General features: G+C 52.4%; 1 protein-coding gene across 7 annotated transcripts in view; it reads left to right on the top strand.

The window, feature by feature from the left end:
* The window catches only part of TSNARE1 (t-SNARE domain containing 1), a 136,138-nt gene that overhangs the window by 29,673 nt on the left and 87,922 nt on the right, over window positions 1-18,543 (top strand). The window lies entirely within an intron of this gene.

The raw sequence follows: 18,543 nt of genomic DNA, 5'->3' as shown, positions 1-18,543 counted from the left end.
GGAGGAGGCCTGTGGGGATGTTCCGGGTCCTTCTGCGTATGTGAGCTCAGCTCATCCTCCAGCATTGCTGTTAAGACCATTTCATGGAGGAGGGGCACAGAGGCTCAGGAACGTGCCAGGGGGCCCCCCAGGCAGGAGCTCCTTTGCCCCTGCTGCTCACATGAGGGGTGAGGGAAGCCAGCACCCCCGCTCCACCCTGCAGCCTCTGTCTGTCCCTGGGGCCTGGTTTCTCTTCTCATCCTTCCAAAGCCAGTGGGCCCACCCTTAAAGAGGGGGTCCATCCTGTGGCTGCTGTAAGGCTGACATTCATGGTTGTCCTCCGTGTCCCAGCCCCTCCAGCTCTTCCCTTCCCTTCTCCCTCCCACTCATCCTTCGCTGGTTTTCTCTCATTCTTTCAGCAAATGGTTGTGGGGCTCCTCCCGCTCTGCTGCCAGATGCCAGGTCCCAGGAGCTGAGGCTGCAGTGAACATGCCCAGGGCCCATCCTGCGTCTGTCGTGCTGTGGACCTGCGGGGTCAGGCTCCCATGGTGGGTCTTTCAGTTCTAGCGTCTCCCCTGAGATCAGATCCTGTGTTCAGTTGCCCATACTGTGTTTTCAGTGAGGTGGCTTCTCAAGGTTAATGTCTGCCAAGCAGAATTCAGAATCCACCACCTACTCTCACAGCCTTCGTCTCCTTGGTTGATGACAATCCTGTTCTTCCATTTGCTTAAACCAGGATCACCACACGTTTCCTGGAAAGGGCCAGACTGTAAATATGTTGGTGTTCTCCGGCTTTAGAGTGTCTGTTGCAGCTACCCAGCTCTGCCCCATGGTACAAAAGCAGCCCATAGACAACTCATGGATGAATGGGCGTGGCTGTGTGCCAGCAAAGCTTTACTGCAGATGAGGCAGAGCGCCTGTGGGTTGTTGTTTGCCAACCCTCAGCTTAGGCTAAACATTTTGTGTTCATAGTCTTTTTTTTAGAGTTGGCGTTTAGCTCACGTCTGGTAAGAGACACATACCTTAAGTATACAGCCTGACAAATTGTTGCAGGTGTATCCACCCCTGGAACCACCACCTCAATCCAGAAACAGAGTGTTTCCAACACCTGCAAGTCGCCTTTGTGCTCCTTTCCAGCCCGGTACCTCCTCGCAAGGGTGACTGTGATCCTAGTTGCTGTCACGGTTAATGAGTGTTGTCTGGTTGTTTTTGTGATGTCAGCCTTATTGAAGTATAATTTATATACAATAACATTTACTCTTTTAAGTGTGCAGTGAATTTTGATGAATTTGTACAGTTGTGCATCACCACCGTTGTCAAGATACCGGACATTTTCACCGCCCAGGATGTCTTCTCCTGCCCCCTGCAGTCCATCCCTATGGCCCACTCCTAGCCCCTGGCAGTCATTCACCTGACTTTGCTTCCTGCAGGGTTTTTTTTTCCCCCTTCATGGAAGAGTTTATGTATTTGGTATTACTTCTTTAAATGTTTGATAGAATTTGCTCTGAAGCCTCTAGGCCTGGAGTTTTTGTTAATGGAAAGTTTTTAACTACCAGTTCAATGTGTATTTAATAGATACAAGGCTGTTCAGGGTTGTGTCTTTCAAGGAATTTGTTGATTTCATCCAGGTTGTTGAATTTATGGGCATAAAGTTGTTAGTAATATTCCCTCCTTATTCTTTGAATGTCTGTAATGATGTCCTCCTGTACCTGTCAGAAACAGCTTTGTCAGCTGAAGTGTAGTGTTTTTATACAGTTCCTTTTGCTTTAGTCTGACATTTCCAGTCAGAATGCTGTTTTCCGAAGGTACTTAGGTCAGTAGCTTTTTTTCTCTACTTCATTTTTGAAGATATTTTCATTGGGTATAGAATTCTGGCTTGCAGGTTTTTTTTTTTTCCTCTTAGCACTTTAAAGTTGTCACTCCATTGTCTTCTGGCTTGCATGGTTTCTGAGGAAAAGTCAGCTGTAATTCTTTTCTTCATTTCTTTGCATGCGATCTGTATTCTTTCTTTGTCAGCTTCAAGGTTTTTTAACCTTTGGTTTTCATCAGGTTGAGTATGATATTTCTATGTTTTTCACCTTCTTTTTTATTTAGTATTTATTTTGCATAGTGTTCTCTGAGCTTTTTGTTGTTGTTGGGTTTTGTTGTTGTTGTTGTTTTGAGACAGGATCTCACTCTGTCCCCCAGGTTGGAGTGTGGTGGTGCTTGGCTCACTGTAATCTCAAACTCCTGGGCACAAGTGATCCTCCCACCTCAGCCTGCCGAGTAGCTAGGCACATATCATTGTGCCCAACAAATGTTTAAATTTATTTTTTATTTTTTGTAGAGATGGAGTCTCACTTTGTTGGCCAGGCTGGTCTTGAACTTCTGGCCTCAAGTGATCTTTCTGCCTTGGCCTTCCAAAGTGCTGGGATTACAGGCATGAGCCACCATGCCTGGCCTCTCTGGGCTTTTTGGGTCTGTAGGATGATACTGTCTCAGTTTGTTGAGGCTGCTATAGCAGAACACCATAGACAACAGAAATGTGTTTCTCACAGTTCTCAAGGCTGCAAGTCCAGGATCAAGGTGCCAGCAGATTTGGTGTCCTGTGATGGCCTATGTCCTAGTTCCTAGATGGGGCCTTCTATCAGTGTCCTCACGTGGCGGAAGGGTGAAGGGTCTTTCTGGGGTCTTATTTATAAGGGCACTGATCCAATTCGTGAGTGCTCCACCTCCATGATCTCATCACCTCCTAAAGGGCCCTCCTCCTAACACCATCATGTTGGGAGTTAGATTCCAACCTTGGAAGACACATTCAGTCTAGAGCGAATGCCTTTCATTCTTTCTGGAAAATTCTCTGCCACTGCTCTCTCTCTCTTCACCTTCTGGGATTCTAGTTAAACATTTGCTAGGACGTTTGATAATGTCTGGTAGGTGCTTGTGTTTTGTTTTCTTTTTTCACTTTTTTCTCTGTGTTTTGGTTTGGGTAATTTCTGGTTGACTGACTTTTCCCTCCTGGCTGTGTTGAGTCTATGGCAGAGCTCCAGAAGCTTCTTCATTTCCGTCTGGTGTTTCTCATTGTTGGCATTTCCCTGCGACCCCCTGTTAGTTTCCATTTCTCTGCTGAGCTTCCCCACTGCTCATGCATTTTGTCCATCTTTTCTACTGGGACCTTTCACAAAGAAGCCAGAGTTATTTTAAATTCCTTGATGGTTCTGACCTCTCCTCAGTTTGGCTCTGCTGATTGTCTTGTTACTTAACAGTGGTTTGCTTTTTCTGATGTTCTTGTGTGTCTCGTACTTTTTGATTGATTTGATTAATTTTGACTTCAGATACAGGACTTCAGACTGAGATAAATAATATTTATGCTCAGAAATGGGCATGCCCGTTATGCTAGGCCATTTATGTGGGGTTGAGTCCAGCTGGTCAGGGGTTGGCCTGGATTCGGGTTTTGTTGCTGCTGTTTTTACCCTCAGTATACGACCCGGCTGCAGATTCCTCTGGAGTTACTTTGGGTTTAGGGTGGGTGGGTGTTCCTGCCCTGCTCCCAGCAGTGTTGGGCTTCCTCCTGTGCCCACGCTGCAGATACAGAGGTGGTCTCTCCCCACATTCTTTCTCCTCCTGCAGCAGTAGGTGCGTCTGCTGGCTGTTGGAAGCCTGGCAGCTGGGTGGCGGTTGTCTCATTGCAGCCTCAGTCTCAGGCAGGTCTGGTCTGGGGAGCGGGGGTTTCACAGTGACCCTTCCCTCTCCCTGCGCCAGTCAAACTCTGCTTGAGTCCTTTGCTGGTCTTTAGAGGAGAGTGTTTTCTGCCTCTCCTGCACCCCTGCAGTGGGCCCAGGAAGGGGCCCTGCCCCTTTTCCAGATACATAAAGTGTTTTTTGACCCTTCCTTAGCCACTGTGGGTGTTCACGGATGCCCTGGGGCCACAGGGCTCAGCCGTTGCTGCCCTTAACCCATAGGCTTGGGCTTTTATTCTTCAGGGGAAAGGGGCTTCCTGTCTTTGAGCTGCAGGGCCGCCCGTCTGCCGGCACCTGCACCCCAGGGGTCCTGGCTTGTCCTGTGCTAGGCTTTCTCTTGAACCCATGGAGAAGAGCTTGTGAGTGGATGTGGCCGCCCAGGTGGCTTCATTCTTCTTGTTTGCCTGGGTGGCCCCTGGGGTCTCCCGTCTTTTCTCTACTGCAGAGGCCAGTGCTCTCATCTTCTCTCCTGGGACTCTCTTTCTTTAGGTTTTAGGCTACTCCATGGCCCTGATGCTTCAGCTGTCTGATGAGGCCAGGCCTTTTCATATTGTTAGGTTAGGGCAGCACTCTTTCCAGCTTCCTAGTCATGGGCAGAAGGGGAACTCTCCAAACCAGTATAAATTGCATTTTTCTAGTTATGAGTCAGCTTGAGCAATCTTATCATATGTTTAAGCACCAGTTTTATATCCTGTGTGTGTACATTTTCTGTTTGTGTCTTTTGCCCATTTTTTTGTTTGTTTCCTTGAAGTTTTTATGAGCTCTTTATATGTTAAGGATAATACTCGTCCTTTGTCTCTGGCATATGTTGCAAATCTTTTCTCCCTGCTTGTGTGTTGTCTTTCTGCGTTGCTTAGGGTGTTTTTTTTTTTTTTTTTTTTTAACCATACAGAAGTTTTTTTTTTTCTTTGTTCACTTGCTTTTATAAAAGCTGTGACATGTGTCAGTCTTCCCTTTTATAGTATTTTGATTTTGCGTCCTACTTGGGAAACTTTTCCCTACATAGAGGTTAAAGGGGAATTCATTTTTTCTGCACATACTTTGATTGTTTTATCTTTTTTGTATTGATAGCCATGATCCATTTGGAGTGTATTTTTTTTATTATGTGAGGTATGAACCAATTTTTTTTTCCAAATGTCTAAGCAGATATCTCAGCACCATTTATGAAAAAGTCCTTCTTTGATTTGTGATGCCGCATTTATCATATACTAAATTTCCATATGTACATGGGTCTATTTTTAGATTTTCTTCCTTATTCCATTGGTCTATTTATATTTTCATGCACAGTTTTAATTATAGAGGCTTTCTAGCATTTTTATAATAGCGAAGTAATTCACATATCCTAAAGTTCATCATTTTGAAGTGTATAATTCAGTGAATTTTAGTCTATTTACAGTGTTGTACATTCATTACTATCAAATGCCGGAATATTTCCATCACCCTGAAAAGAAAGCCCACATATATTAGCAGTCACTCCCTAGTCCCCCTCCCCCTCCCCCTCCCCCACCCCGGCATCCGTCTATCTGCTGTTTCTGTAGATTTGCATCTTGAGGACCTCTCATGACAGTGGAATCACACATGTGTGGTCTTTGGTGTCTGGCTTCTCTCACCTAGCACAGTGCTTTCAGGATCCGTCCCTGTTGTAACGTGCATCAGGACTTCACTCTCTGGGGTTCTGAAAGTCTGCAAGTGCAAGCCCATTTTGTTTAGCGTTTTCCCAGTTATTCTCGTGTCTTTGTTTTCCTAGATGAACTGCCTGTTGTTTTCCCATATGAACTGCCTGCCAACTTGTCCAGCTCCATAAAAACGCATGTTGGTATTTTTATTGCGATAGGAAAACTGACGTCTTTGTGATACAGTCATCCTGTTCAAGAACAAGGGATAGCTTTCTGTTCGATCAGTTCTAGTTTTATGAACTTTAAAATACTTTAAAGTCCCCTTGTAGAGATTTTTTCCATTTCATGTTAAATTTATTCCTAGGTATACTATATTCTTTGTTGCTATTGTAAATGGGTTTTTTCCTACCATGACAGCCTCAGACTGGTTTCTGTATATGTGAAGGCTGTGGATTTCTGTATGTTAATTTTATATCCTGATACTTTACCAAAGTCTTTTATTGTTCAGATTTTAACATTGTTTTGCTAGGGTTTTCCAAGTATACTGTCATATCATTTACAAGGAGAGATAATTTTGTTTCATTTCTTTTTTTGTTTTTAATGTCTTGTTGATTGCTTGTTTTAACTGCATTGGCTGACACCACCAGAACAGTGTCGAATAGGACTAGAGATAGCCGGCACCTTTGTTTTCTTCTTGATCTTTGGGAATTGTTCCTAATGTTTTTTATTAAATAAGGTGCTCGTTTAGGATGAAAGGTTCTTTATTTTATCATTATAAGGCAGCTTCTTGTGTTTTCATCAGGAATGAGCGTGCAACTCTGTTGATGCTGTTCTTAACATCTGTAGAGAAACTCACCAGCTTTTCCCTGTAGATCTCTTAGGTTAATATGGTGTAGTGCACTGGTGAGCGTCCTCATGTTGAGCTAGCCTTGCATTCCGGGGAAAAACAAGCAGAGGGGGTTTTGGATTTTATTTATTAGTGTTTTATTTAGTATTTTTGCATCAATGTTTATAACATATTCTTTTTCTTGTTTTTAGACTAGGTTTATTAGGTTTTGGTGACATGGTTATACATGCTTCATAAAAGCAATCAGATTGGGAGGCCGAGGCGGGTGGATCACGAGGTCAGGAGATTGAGACCATCCTGTCGAACATGGTGAAACCCCGTCTCTACTAAAAATACAAAAAATTAGCCGGGCGTGGTGGTGGGTGCCTGTAGTCCCAGCTACTCGGGAAGCTGAGGCAGGAGAATGGCATGAACTTGGGAGGCGGAGCTTACAGTGAGCCGAGATCATGCCACTGCACTTCAGCCTGGTCGACAGAGCAAGACTCTGTCTCAAAAAAAAGAAAAAAAAAGCAATTAGAAAAAGTTTCCCTTCATTTTCAGTGTCCTGGGACAATTTATGTTGTTCCATTAGAAATGTTCAGCCAAATTCCTCTGCAAAACCATCAGCTGCTGTAGCTGCACAGTCTTGAGTGTTCCTGTCCATGAACATGGTAGGTCCCTTCACTCATTTACATGTTCTTCACTTTCTTTTAGTAATGTTTTGTACTTTTCAGTGCTTGCAGCTTTTACAATTTATTCCTATGATTAAAAAATAATTTCCAGTGAGTTTTTATTTTAGGTTTAATTTAGAACTTTTGGACATAATTTTAGTTTTAAAGAAAAGTTGCCAGATTAATGGGAAAACTTGTTGTGTATATTTTGCCCAAATATCCCAAATGTTAACATGTCCCTCATTTGGTTTATTCTTTCTTCCCCTCTCTCTGTCTCTCTCTCTCTGTCTCTTTCTCTCTCTCTCTCTCTCTCTCTGTGTGTGTGTGTGTGTGTATGGATGGTTTTTCTCAGAACTACTTGATAGTGAGTTGCAGACGTGATGCTCCTTGATCCCCAAATACACAATGTGTATAGCTACAGCACAGTGATCAAGATCAGGACATTGACATGGATACAGTAGGCTTCTCCCTTCTAAAGATCGTGTTCATATTCACAGGACAGACCTTTTGAATTGTGTTCTTTTTAGCAAAACGTCCTTTTTAGTAACATGAAATCCCAGATCCTGTGTTGGTTTTAGTGATTGTCTCTTTAGCCTCCTTTTATTTCAGACAACACTTCAGTCTGCATGTCTTTGATGACATTGACATTTTGAAGATGGCTGGTGAGTTCTTCTCAGTCTGAGTGTCTCTGCTGTTTCTCACAGTCACACGCTTTGGGCAGGGAGATCATGGAAGTGATGTTCTTCTCTGTGCATCGTGTTAGAGGGATATGTGGTGCTGGGTTGTCCCATGGCTGATGATGCTGACTTAGATCATTTGATTAAGGTGATGCCTACCAGGCTTCTCTTATGTAAAGTTATTTTCTTACATTTTTTAATTTATAAGTATCTCAGGGAAGATCCTTTGCAATTATGTAAATATCCTGTTATTCATCAAGCCTTCACACACTAGCTTTAACATCTGTTGGACATTCTTACCAGAATGAATGATTATCCTGTTGGTTGCTGGTTCCATCATTCCTTCCACAGTTATTAGCTGGCTTTCTACTCTAAAGAAAAGCTCTTCTTGTTTTTTTCTATTTATTCATCTATAATAGTGTGGACTCGTAGATTTTTATTTTATTCAATGAGTTATACAATTCTTATCATTATTTATTTTCATGCTCAGATTGTCCAGATTTGGCCAGGGACAGCCTTTTCAAGCTGGTTCTTGTGTCCTTTTGAGATGCCCCTACCTTTATTTGAGCTCTTCCTTACTCTTTTGCATAACAGCGTGCTCCATGCTCCAGACTTATCTTTTACTTTCCTGGCTATAGCCCTGCAATCAGCCATTTCTCTAAGACATCTTAATATCTCTTGCTTGCTTTCGGTGAAGAGTGGTATTTAGGAAGCAAGAGCTCTGTGCTGGGTGTGCCCATTGCTGTGGGGGTGTGTGGTGTCTCAGCCCTCTCAGTGGACAAAGCTAGGGAGTAGATGTCTGTCATGTATACACTCAGCCATGTAAATGAGTGTGCCTGTGTGATTATATATACCCACACACATCTATATCTGTATTTCTCTGTGCATCTTAAAAACTATGAATTCACGCTGACTCCTCCAAGTTCTAATCAAGTACCACTGCTTGGTGAGTGAGCGCGGGAATGCTTAGTGTGGCGGGTGGGATGATGAGGACGTGCTCCTCTTCCTCGTAGCTCATGGTCCAGCAGAGAGACTACCATGAGGGCAGACCTCAGGCCTCAGTGCCAGTGCAGGGAGAGCGCTGAGGAACCCTGAGTGTGGAAGCTGGGGCAGGTAGAAGGCAGGTAGAAGACACTGCAGCCAGGTACCTTATTCTAGATCCACTGTGTCCCTGTGACCTTGATAAGTGATTTTCCCTCCCCAGGTTTTGTTTTCTCATTTTAAAAATCGAGGTTTCAGTTAGAGAATTCCTGGTACAGGTGACTCTTCTTCCTCACCTGGAACCATGCTGTCATCACTCATCATCCCCTTTGACCCCCAGACAGGTCCTACACATCTCCACATGAGACTATGGTCTTGTGAGCAGGTGTGACCAGACGCAAGGCACCGTCTGTTGGGCATCCCGGTCTCTTGCGAGGGCGTGCGTGGTCTTCACCCTGAGATCTCTGGGTCGGTTGGCTTCCAAAGCACCTGAGGGCACATGCATGGGTGGGAGCCATTTTGGTGGATTCTGTGGGCAGTGGGCAGTAGAGGGGAGGGTGGTCCAGGGGACATCAGTCGCAGCTTGAAGGCTCCTGTGGGGGCCAGTTCGTGGTGTCTGTCTGGCCCTCAGGGTGAGTGGCAGGCTGGGCAGCTCAGGATTCCCTGGGAGTGCCATCTTCAGGTTGTGTTTTTGTGTTCCTGCAGTGACCAGTGGACCAAGAGGCCACCGTGAAGGGGCTCTGTGGGGGCTGGTGAGAAGCCCCGGGTGGCCTAGGGAATGGGTGCAGTGGAGCCAGGCTCACAGGGCTGGGGAGGGGCACGAGGCCCCGTGCACCTTGAATCGGAGCTTTAACCCACATCTCTTCTCCCTCTCCCCCGGTTCCTGCGGAAAAGGCCACGTCTCCCCAGGCCACCTCCACTGGTGATGGATCCGTATGACATTTTCTTACAGAGGGCAGGGCCAGCAGCCTCTGCCCTGAGCTGGAGGAACCAGGAAACAGGATCCAGAGGCTCCCTGCTTCCTCACCAGGCCCCGCTGTTTCCTCTGGGCTATGTGGTCTTGGGATGGCTCTCCCCGTAGGGCCATCCCCGGCAGATACCAGTGCACAGGGAGCCACAGCCCTCACACAGCCATGTGGGGAGATGACAGAAGGTCCTCTTCCTTGCTGGTGGCTTGGAGACTGGTCTGTTTGAGCGTAGCATGGTGGCTGTGGGCTTCCGGGGGCCAGGAACCCTTCTAGATGTCTATGTGTTAGGGTGGGGCCAGGGACCCGACTGTCCAGGGACTTGTAAGTTGGGCTTTGAGCTCCTGCCTGGGACCTAAGAGTGGCTCACATGTTTCATCTCACTGGTCTTCATACCCACCCTCTGAGATTTCCCTTCTTGGTCCCATTTTACAGAGGAGGAAACAGATTCAAGGGCCAAGACTTGCTGGGACACAGCAGGCTAGAGAGAGAACCAGCTAGAGGTTGAGCTGGTACTTTGCCAGATCTTCTGCTCCTGGACTGGGACTGTGCTGTGGTGTGAATGTCCCCTCCAAAACTCATTGAAATCCAGTCTCCATTGTGATGGTATGAAGAGTGGGACCCATGAGAGGTGATTGAGTCGTGGTCACTGCCGTATCTGGGGGTGGTCTCCTGATGAGAGGAAGCGCTGGCCCCCACTTGCTCTCGGCCTAGTGTGCGTGTATGCTCTTCCACCAGAGGCCTCTCCGTCTTGGACTTCCCAGCCCCCAGAACCACGAGCTGAGGAAATCTCTTTTCCTTACAGACTCCCCTGTGTGTGGCATTCTGTTAACAGCAGCAGAAAGTGGGCTCAGACTGTGTTCTCTGCCTTACACTGAATGCTTTTAGGGATTATACAGAGAAGTCTAAAGAGGCCGAGAATATCCAGGGCAGGGAGGCGACCTACTGCTGTCAGCATGGGTCTGTTGAGGCCAGGTAAGAGAGTCAGCTAATTCACGGTGGGAGGACAGCTCCAGCAGCAACCCCTGAGGCCACAGCTCCGCCGGGGTCCTGGTTCTGTCTCTTCCCGGAGCCTGGGAGTGGGATGCCAGACAAGGTGCTCACTTTTCCTGGGACTGCCCCTTCCCGTGCCGCTGTCTGATTCCTGCCTGTGGAGAGGCTGTGTTATGGGTGTGGCGAAAGCCGCGCACCCAGCAGAGGAGCTGCAGCGTGGCCACCCATGGGGGCTCCTGGTGGGCAGCTGCCCTGCTGACAGCAAGCCCTCCTGCTGCAGGCGACTGGGGCGCCTCGTCCATCATTCAGTTTCTCCTCTTGAACTTTGCAGTTTCATTTTGCCCTGGAAAATGGTTTCCCCCAAAGGGTAGGCTTTGGGGAGCAGAGCTTTGTGTTGTGGTCTCTCCCCATGGTGGGGCGCGGCCGAGGGTTCCCGGTGGTCTGCAGCAGGGTCTGGCCGTGGTCTGGCCACTGATCTAGGCCTCTGCTCCCTGTGTGCCCCCGTCCCTGTGAACTGACAGCTCCCTCTGTCTTTTCCGGCCTTGCCTGTGAAGCTTGCCTGAGGCTCATTCAGGGAGTGCGAAGGTAGCATGTGTTCCCCTGGCCAAGGGCAAGCCCGAGCCTGAGCTCCCTGGGAGCGAGTTCAGCTCCACCTCGGTCACCCCAGGGGACAAGGGAGGCTGGGGGCTGCAGAAAGCCCACGCGTGAGCAGCCCAGCTGGGGCCAGAGCCTGCCCCAGGATTCACTCCTCCACACTGAGTCCGCAGGTGGGCACCATGGAGGCCACAGGTCGCGGGTGCCCTGGCCCCTCGTCCGGGTGTGGGCCCTGGGCTGCTTTCTGTGCCCTCGCTCCTGGGAGGCAGTGCCACTTCTTGCCGTTGCCTCTGCTGCTGCGTGTCCTGGCTGCGGCTCAGCCCTGGGCTCGCCCGAGGAGCCCGTCCCTGCACTCATGTCCTCCAGCTGGAGTTGCTGGGGCCTCCGGTGCCCTCACTGACCCGGCACATCCAAGCAGCTGCCCTTGTCGTTTCTTCCCCCACGGGACAAGCAGGATGCCATTTTCCTGTCTGTCCCCGTCTGGAGCACAGAGTCTCCGAGAGCAGGCCAGGCCTGTCTGGAGCTGCTGTGTCCCCACCACAGTGCCCGGGTCAGAGGTCCAGAGAACGCGTGCCTGAAGGTGAGGGAGGGACTGCCGTCCATTTGACAGATGAGAAAACCAAGGGTGGGAGAGCTGATGCGACCTGTGTGGGGCCTGGCCCTGTGGGTGACGGTGATCTGCTCTCAAGCCAGGCTGAGGAGCTGGGGCTGTTCTGGAAGCCCCGGCCCGGAGAACACTGTTCCCATCTGCTAGGGGGTGGGTGGCCCAGCCTGGGTGTCCTCTGCCTGTGTGGGGCCCGGCCCCCTGCCTCAGAGGCCCTGTTGGGGAGTCTGACTGAGGGGCTCAAGACCCACGCACTGGCCCCACAGCCCAGGAGTTGGGGACCCAGCCCCAGAGCTGGGCCTGGGAGCCTGGTGGGTAGTGGGTGTGGCCTGCTGCCTGACCTCGCTCCTCCTAGGCCGGGGCGCTTTGTCCCAGGGGCAGGCTGAGTTGCCGGGGTGGTGGCATGCCTGAGGTGGGTGTTCCCTGGCACCACCGCTTCCCCTGGCGCCCTGCAAACAGAATCTGGGCAGTGCAAGGACAGACGGCTCCCTTCAGGCTGGCGGGGGGCGGGGGCCCTGGGAAGAGCCGGCGCCAGCCTGAGGGGCATGAGGCCGGAGGGGCTGATGGCTGGCCTCGGCGGGCACGGAAGCAGCTCGGTAGGAAGTCTCCTTGGGAGCAAGTGGGGCATTGTCCCTGGCCTCTGTCCGGTCTCATTGAGGCAGCCCTGAGGCTCGGGCCATTCTTGGGCAAAACAGCCTGGCAGCCTCTGCCCACCCCTCTGGCCTGGCCCCGCTGCCAGCTTCCGCCCAGCTGGGCTGGGAATGGCTTCTGCGGCCCTCACCCAGGCCCTCAGCCACATCTGGCTCAGCCAGTGCCCGCTCTGCCACACTCCCCCGAGGGACTCCATGTCCCCCTCACGCCTTGTCCCTGTCCTCTGCCACATCTCCTCCTGGCCGTGCCTCTGCCTGCCCAGCCCTCCCTCCTCTGAGCGCTGGCCCTGGCTGGGTCCCCTGCCCATGTGCAGCCCCTTATGCTGGCCTGCCTTCTCCTGGAGTTCTCGGGGGCGCCACCGTGTCCTGAACTCAGCGGAGTGCTTTGGTTGGGAAGGCCTGGCTCCCTCTGTTGCTGTGCCCAGGCCTTCGAGGCCGCACCCCACAGTGCCTGGCTGCCTGCCTGGCTCCTGTGCCACAGCCCTTCCCTGCATCCAGCTCACTTCTGGGAGGCTCTCGTGGTGTCCGGGTGAAGTCCCACCTGAGCAAGCCAGCATGCCTGGGCGCTGACCCCTCCTCCTGGCAGGGCAGCTGTGCCAGCCGTGGTTGGCAGTGTGCTCCTGCTGGGACAGGAGTGGCATGCTGTGGCCAGGGGGTCTGAGGCCTTCTGGCATGTTCCATGCCCTGCACTGACGGCCAGCTGACCCCGGGCCTTAGTGTCCTCCTCTTGAATGGGGTTATAACCCCTGCCTCACAGTGTCGTGAGGATCAGCATTGCTCACACAGGTGAGGCACCTGGCCAGGGCCTGCTGAGCAGGTGCAGGTGAGGCAGGCGGGCTCTGGGTGGCCCGGGGCCAGTCAGATTCTCTTTTGGGGATTTCCCTGGCTCCGCTGTGAACGGGATGCATGAGAGAACCTCCTCATGGACTCGTGCGGCATCCAGCGACGTGAGCGGTGCCGAGTCTAAGGACACTGGCTCAGCACCTGTGAGGGCTGGGCTTCTCGTTCTTTCCTCCCTCAGTGAAGGGTGGACCGATCCTGTGGAGGTTCTTGACTGGGGACAGGAGACAGGGTTTCCGATCTGGCTTGCTGGGACGTGTTGAGGTGAGGGCAGGGCTGGGGTGATGATGCACTGGACCAGGCCAGCCCTGGGTGAGGACGGCTCCAGCGGGTGTGCAGCCTCCCCCAGGCAGGGAACAGGTGGGCATCTACATCTTACGGAGCTTGGCGATGCTCGGCCTGATGTGTGGTAAGCATCAGGCTCTGAGGTAGGTGTGGGCAGGAGGGTCAGGATGGGAGCACCTGGCTGGCCTGGTGGGATAGCTGGGTTGAGAAGTGGGGGCATGAGCTGGCTGCGGGGTGGAGGAGCAGGGCAGGAGCAGCATGGGGGAAGCCAAGGCACAGCCTTGGTGAAGGCACAGAGGTGGGAGGCAGCCTGGATGACACAGGCAGAACCCCCAGAGAGCAAGGGTGTGGGGCAGGGGCGCAGCAAAAGCTGAGGCTGGGGCAGGACAGGGCCCAGCTCCCAGAGACCTTGGGTGTCGGTGTGCGCACAGGGGCCACTGGGGGCTGGGGCAGGACTGGGGAGGGCTGGGCCAGCACAGGATAGGGGTTGAGTCGGACACTGGAGGGAAGTGGAAGCGTGGGGCACCTGGGGGGTTTGGGTTGGTACAGCTCAGTACCCCATGGCCCCTTGTGGTCTCCCAGCGATGGGGGGGTTGCACCCACTGGATTCCAGGTGTCCCCTGGGGCCCAGAGTGGCTGGCTGGGCGGGGCCGTGAATAGGCGGAAGACACGTGCTGCCATTTCGTGTTTCCAGACCAGCCTTCTCTGCCTGCGGTGACTCGGTGGCCCTGACTGTGGGTTAGCTTTTGTCCCTGAGCTGGCTGAGCAAACACAGGGGTGTTTCATGTTCCCGTGTGCAGCGAAATGAAATTGTGAGTTTGGTCAGGTGGTCTCTTTGGCGGTGGTGGAGCAGCTCACGAATCTTCACTCCCCTCCGCGTGCCTGGCCGGAGCAGAGGGGAGTTGGGCAGCCTTCCAGTCCCCTCAGGGGCCCCAGCTCTGATTCAGCTGAGCTCTTTCAGACTTGAATCCCTTCCCTCCTCCAATGAGCATTCCTACCTCTCATGAGCCCTCCGCAAGCTTCCTGTGCTCCTCCTTGTCCTGAAACCCAGCAGACCCTGCCATCCTTTGCAGTGATGGCCGCTGGCTGCTCCCCTTGTCCTGAAACCCAGCAGACCCTGCCGCCCTTTGCAGTGATGGCGGCTGGCTGCTCCCCTTCTCCTGAAACACAGCAGACCCTGCTGCCCTTTGCAGTGATAGCTGCTGGCCGAACCCTTCTCTCATGGAGCCTCTGCCATGGCTTTCGTGGCCTCTGGTTAACATCCCCCGACTCGTCCCCATCTCCTGTGTTGTCTGTGGGGCCCTCTCCTCTCTTCATGGTGGCTTCTCTCCCTGGGAGTTCTCTTCCTTAGCAACTGTCCCTACACAGCGGACTCCCCATCTGCATCTAGCCCCATCTCCAGGGCTTTGGGTATCTGCCCGCCTGTGGGAGGCCCTCTGGGCTCATCCCTGCACATGGCTCCCCTCACTTTCTGGCACGAGGAAGTCAAAGCACTGTCCGCGTGTCTTCTGGGCCAGAACTTGGGACTTGCCCTTGACTCTCCCTGGGTTCCGTGCCAATTCCTAGCTCTACCCTCCCTCCCTCCCCGGGCCCTGATTCCTGCCACCACCTGCTCACTGCCCTGCCAGCCCCTCACATGCACCCAGCAGCTTGCTCTCGATCCTGAAGCAGAGGGAGCTCCCCAAACACAAGTCTCGTATCAGGCCTGGCTGGCCCCGCCAGTGTCTCACCATCATTTTAGGTGATGGCAAGTAGTGCCCTGTGCTCAGGACCCCCTTGAGCCGCTTCCTTGGGACTGCTGGACCCTCCCCACCTGGGGTTTGAGTGCCCCTCCCCGAGTTCTCTGAAAGCCTCTGCAGCAGCCCTCGCCCAAGATGGCTTGTGCTGGCTCCTCCATGGAAGTTCATGTCCTGAGGCCAGGACAGGCCTGTCCTGCTGGTGTGGTGGCACTGGGGCACGAAGGGCATATCTGTAGGATTGGGCCATGCCCTGCATCAGCTGTGCCTCCCTGTGGCCTGTGTGGCCACCTGGGACAAAGCTAGGTGCTCTGGGGCCGCCTCCCGGGGATTTAAGGAGAGCCCTGGGTGCTCGCCTGGCTCTTGTCTGCTGAAGGCCCACCCCCCAACAGCCCTCCCCTTGGTTCCAGACAGGTCTTTCTAGATGATGTTTCATTGGAATTTTACTAATTAAGCTTTAATACTTTAAAATTATACATGCATGTAGTTTAGAAAGTAAATGAGTTGTGCAAAGTTAATTAAGAAAAACAGTCATCCCCAGTCGCCCTCCATCCCCTTCCCCAGAGTCAACTGTGTCTGATTCTTCTAGTAGATTCTTTTGATGTTGATCTCTAAATAGTAGACCTCGATTGCTACTTGATTTTTAAAATGTTTAGGCATTATTTATCAACTTGCAAGATGAGGATTCAGGTCTGTCTGCACACACAGGTACCTGCCCTCTCACAGGTACACACAAGCACACACATAGCCATGTGGGCACACACATGCCCCCCACATACGTATACACATGCATGCACACGCACCCAAGGGCACACACGCACATATGCACACACACACATATGCACACACTTCCTGCTTCCCCTCCTCCTGGTGTAGCTACAGTGTTGTCACACTCTCAAGGAGACCAGGGCTTTCCTAATTAGAACCACAAGTGCTACTGGAATCAGCCCAGTCACAGGAAACCGGGGTGACTTTTCTTCCCTGCTCCACCTGTGGTTTTTCCCTGTAGTTTGTAACTGCCTTTGTTTGCCTGGTGTTTTTGTACTTCTTAGGAGCCTGAAGCCCTCCTCTACCTCTCAGTCTCACGTTCCTTCACATCAGCGGTTCGGCTTTTGTCTTCTTGAAGAAGTCTCTCTAGAACATTCTGCGGGGGCCCTGTCAGCGGGCTGCCCTCCTTGCCTGGGCACAGCTTTTGCCCTGGGTCCCCTTCAGCTTCCTCTGCTTGCAGGCAGTCCAGGCCTTCCTCCCTCTTCACGGTTCCTGGTTTTGGCAGAGCTCACCCTCGAGTACTTCTCCGAGAAAACACGCATGGAGGGGCGGTCTGGGGACCCCAGGTGTCGGAAATGGCCTTCTGTGGCCCTCACACTGGTTCTCTTCCCAGCACTGGAGCTGTGGGGACTGTGGCCTCTGATGCCGGATATGGGACTTGGTTGCCTGTGGACAGTCTCCTTGCCTGGGTGTCCTGAAGTCTCACGGGACGTGAGGGGCCCCTAACCAGCTCGAGTGAGCTCCGGCTGGGATCAGCGTGAATGCTGTTGCTGACGATTCCCTTCCCCTGGCTCTCCTGTTCTTCTTTCTGGAACTCCCCTTCCTTGGATGGAGAAGTGCCTATGCAGGGCTGGTGGTTTCCTCTGACTCCGTGGTGTCTTCGTGCTCCGGTTTCCGGAGGCCCCCGCTCTGCCTGCCCCTTCTCTGGAGCTCTTTGCTGCTGCTCCCAGTGTTGGCTTCTCGGTGCTCCTCTGTGTTCTCTGAAAATCCCTTTCTTGGCATCCCGTTCCTGTCCTGGGGCTGTTAACACAGCCTTTGTTATCTGGGCTCGTTCCTTTGAGGGCAGTGCTGAGAACACAGGTGTTGGAACCAGACTGCCCGAGTCTGAAACCTCCTCCACCACTTACCAGCTGGGGAACTTTGGGCAAGTGACCTCACCTCTCCATGCCTTAGTTTCCTCAGCTGCAAGGTAAAGATACTTGTGGCCCCAGCTTAGAGGGTTGTGAGGATGAATCTGCGCGTGTAGTAAAGCGCCTCTGTGATTGTCGTCACACGCCAAGTGTTAAGGAAGTGCTAGCTGCTATGCTGTTACGTGTTAAGGTTTTCTCTCTGGATAGTGTCTGTTTCCTCCACGCTGTGTTTCCCCCGTGTGTCTTGGGCTGTCTTCCACATCTGAGCTTTTCCCGATGAGGCCCCGGCGCGTGTGTGGAGCTCTCTGCTCGCTGGGTTGTGACCTGCCTCTCACTCAGGGCTCCTGGAATCCCACTGCCCTCAGAGCCCACTCTCGCCTGGGGCAGCAGACATCTCCTGCCTCCTGTCTTCCACTGAGACCCAATGTCCTGCCCACCTCCCCATTCCAGGCAGCGTGCAGAGAGGGGAGGCCGTGGTGACTGGGCAGGTACCTGGGATGCGATGCCTGAGACCCGTGGAGAGAGGGGCTGAGGACCGCTCTGCCTGATGCCTCTCTGTGTGGGGCTGGGCGTCTTCGTGCGCCTTGGGCAGAACAAGGCCTGTGTCAGCAGCAGGTGTCAGTCCGGCCATCCTGCTGGGGCCTGTCTGGAGGGTGCCGCGACTGTAGGACGGCACCGCTGTCCCTCTCAGGAGTTTTGTTTTAGAAAATGCAGTGGTTTTTAGTAAAGACATTATCTGTGTTCACAGTAAGAGCTTTGCTATTTAAAATGAATTACTACTATTTCAGAAGCCTCCGTTTGAGTTTCCAATGCAGTGGATGTTGGTAGGTGCGATCCACAGCAACCAGAGCTGTTTGGGTCCCGATTGTTCTGAGCAAGGCAGTGGGGCCCACTGGGTCAATGGTGTCCTGGTGCTGCCCTGCTCTGGGTGGGGCTGGATGGCACAGGCGGGCGTCTTGCTCGGAGGGAACGTGGGGGTCACACCGCCTCCCCTGGCCCTGGGGACTTGGGCCTGTACTCGGCTGGCGTGAGGCTCACTTTGCCCTGAAACCTGCCTTCGCGCTTTAGGTGTTTGTGTGGGCGGGTGGAGCCCTTGCCCTAAGGTGTTTAGAACTGAGTGTGGCCTGGCCAGCGGGCTCCATAGTGATAGCATTAGGGTGTAGGCCAGTCAGAAGCTGCCCGCACAGGGACCCCTGCACACAGGGACCCCTGCACACAGAGAGGATGCTCTGGCAGTGTCTGGGCAGGAGAGCTCCCGTTGTCCTCTGGTCGTTTGCTCTGAGTCCCTGGAGCTGCAGCCCATGGGAAGAGAGGTTTGGGCGGGATGCCCAGCTACCCAGGCCAGGGATGGCTGGTGCCCCAAAGATGGCGCCAGTGCCGTGAGTTATGTGTTGAGTGCTTACCAGTCATAATGTGTGTGTGATTACATCTCACAACAGCCCTAAGATGCAGGTCCTCTTCTTCCCCTTGCTTCACAGATGAGGAAACTGAGGCCCAGAGAGGCCCCATGGC

The sequence above is a fragment of the Symphalangus syndactylus genome, chromosome 7, assembly GCF_028878055.3.
Source record: "Symphalangus syndactylus isolate Jambi chromosome 7, NHGRI_mSymSyn1-v2.1_pri, whole genome shotgun sequence".
In the NCBI taxonomy this organism is placed as follows: Eukaryota; Metazoa; Chordata; class Mammalia; order Primates; family Hylobatidae; genus Symphalangus; species Symphalangus syndactylus.
This window is presented reverse-complemented; position numbering and strand designations above follow the sequence as displayed.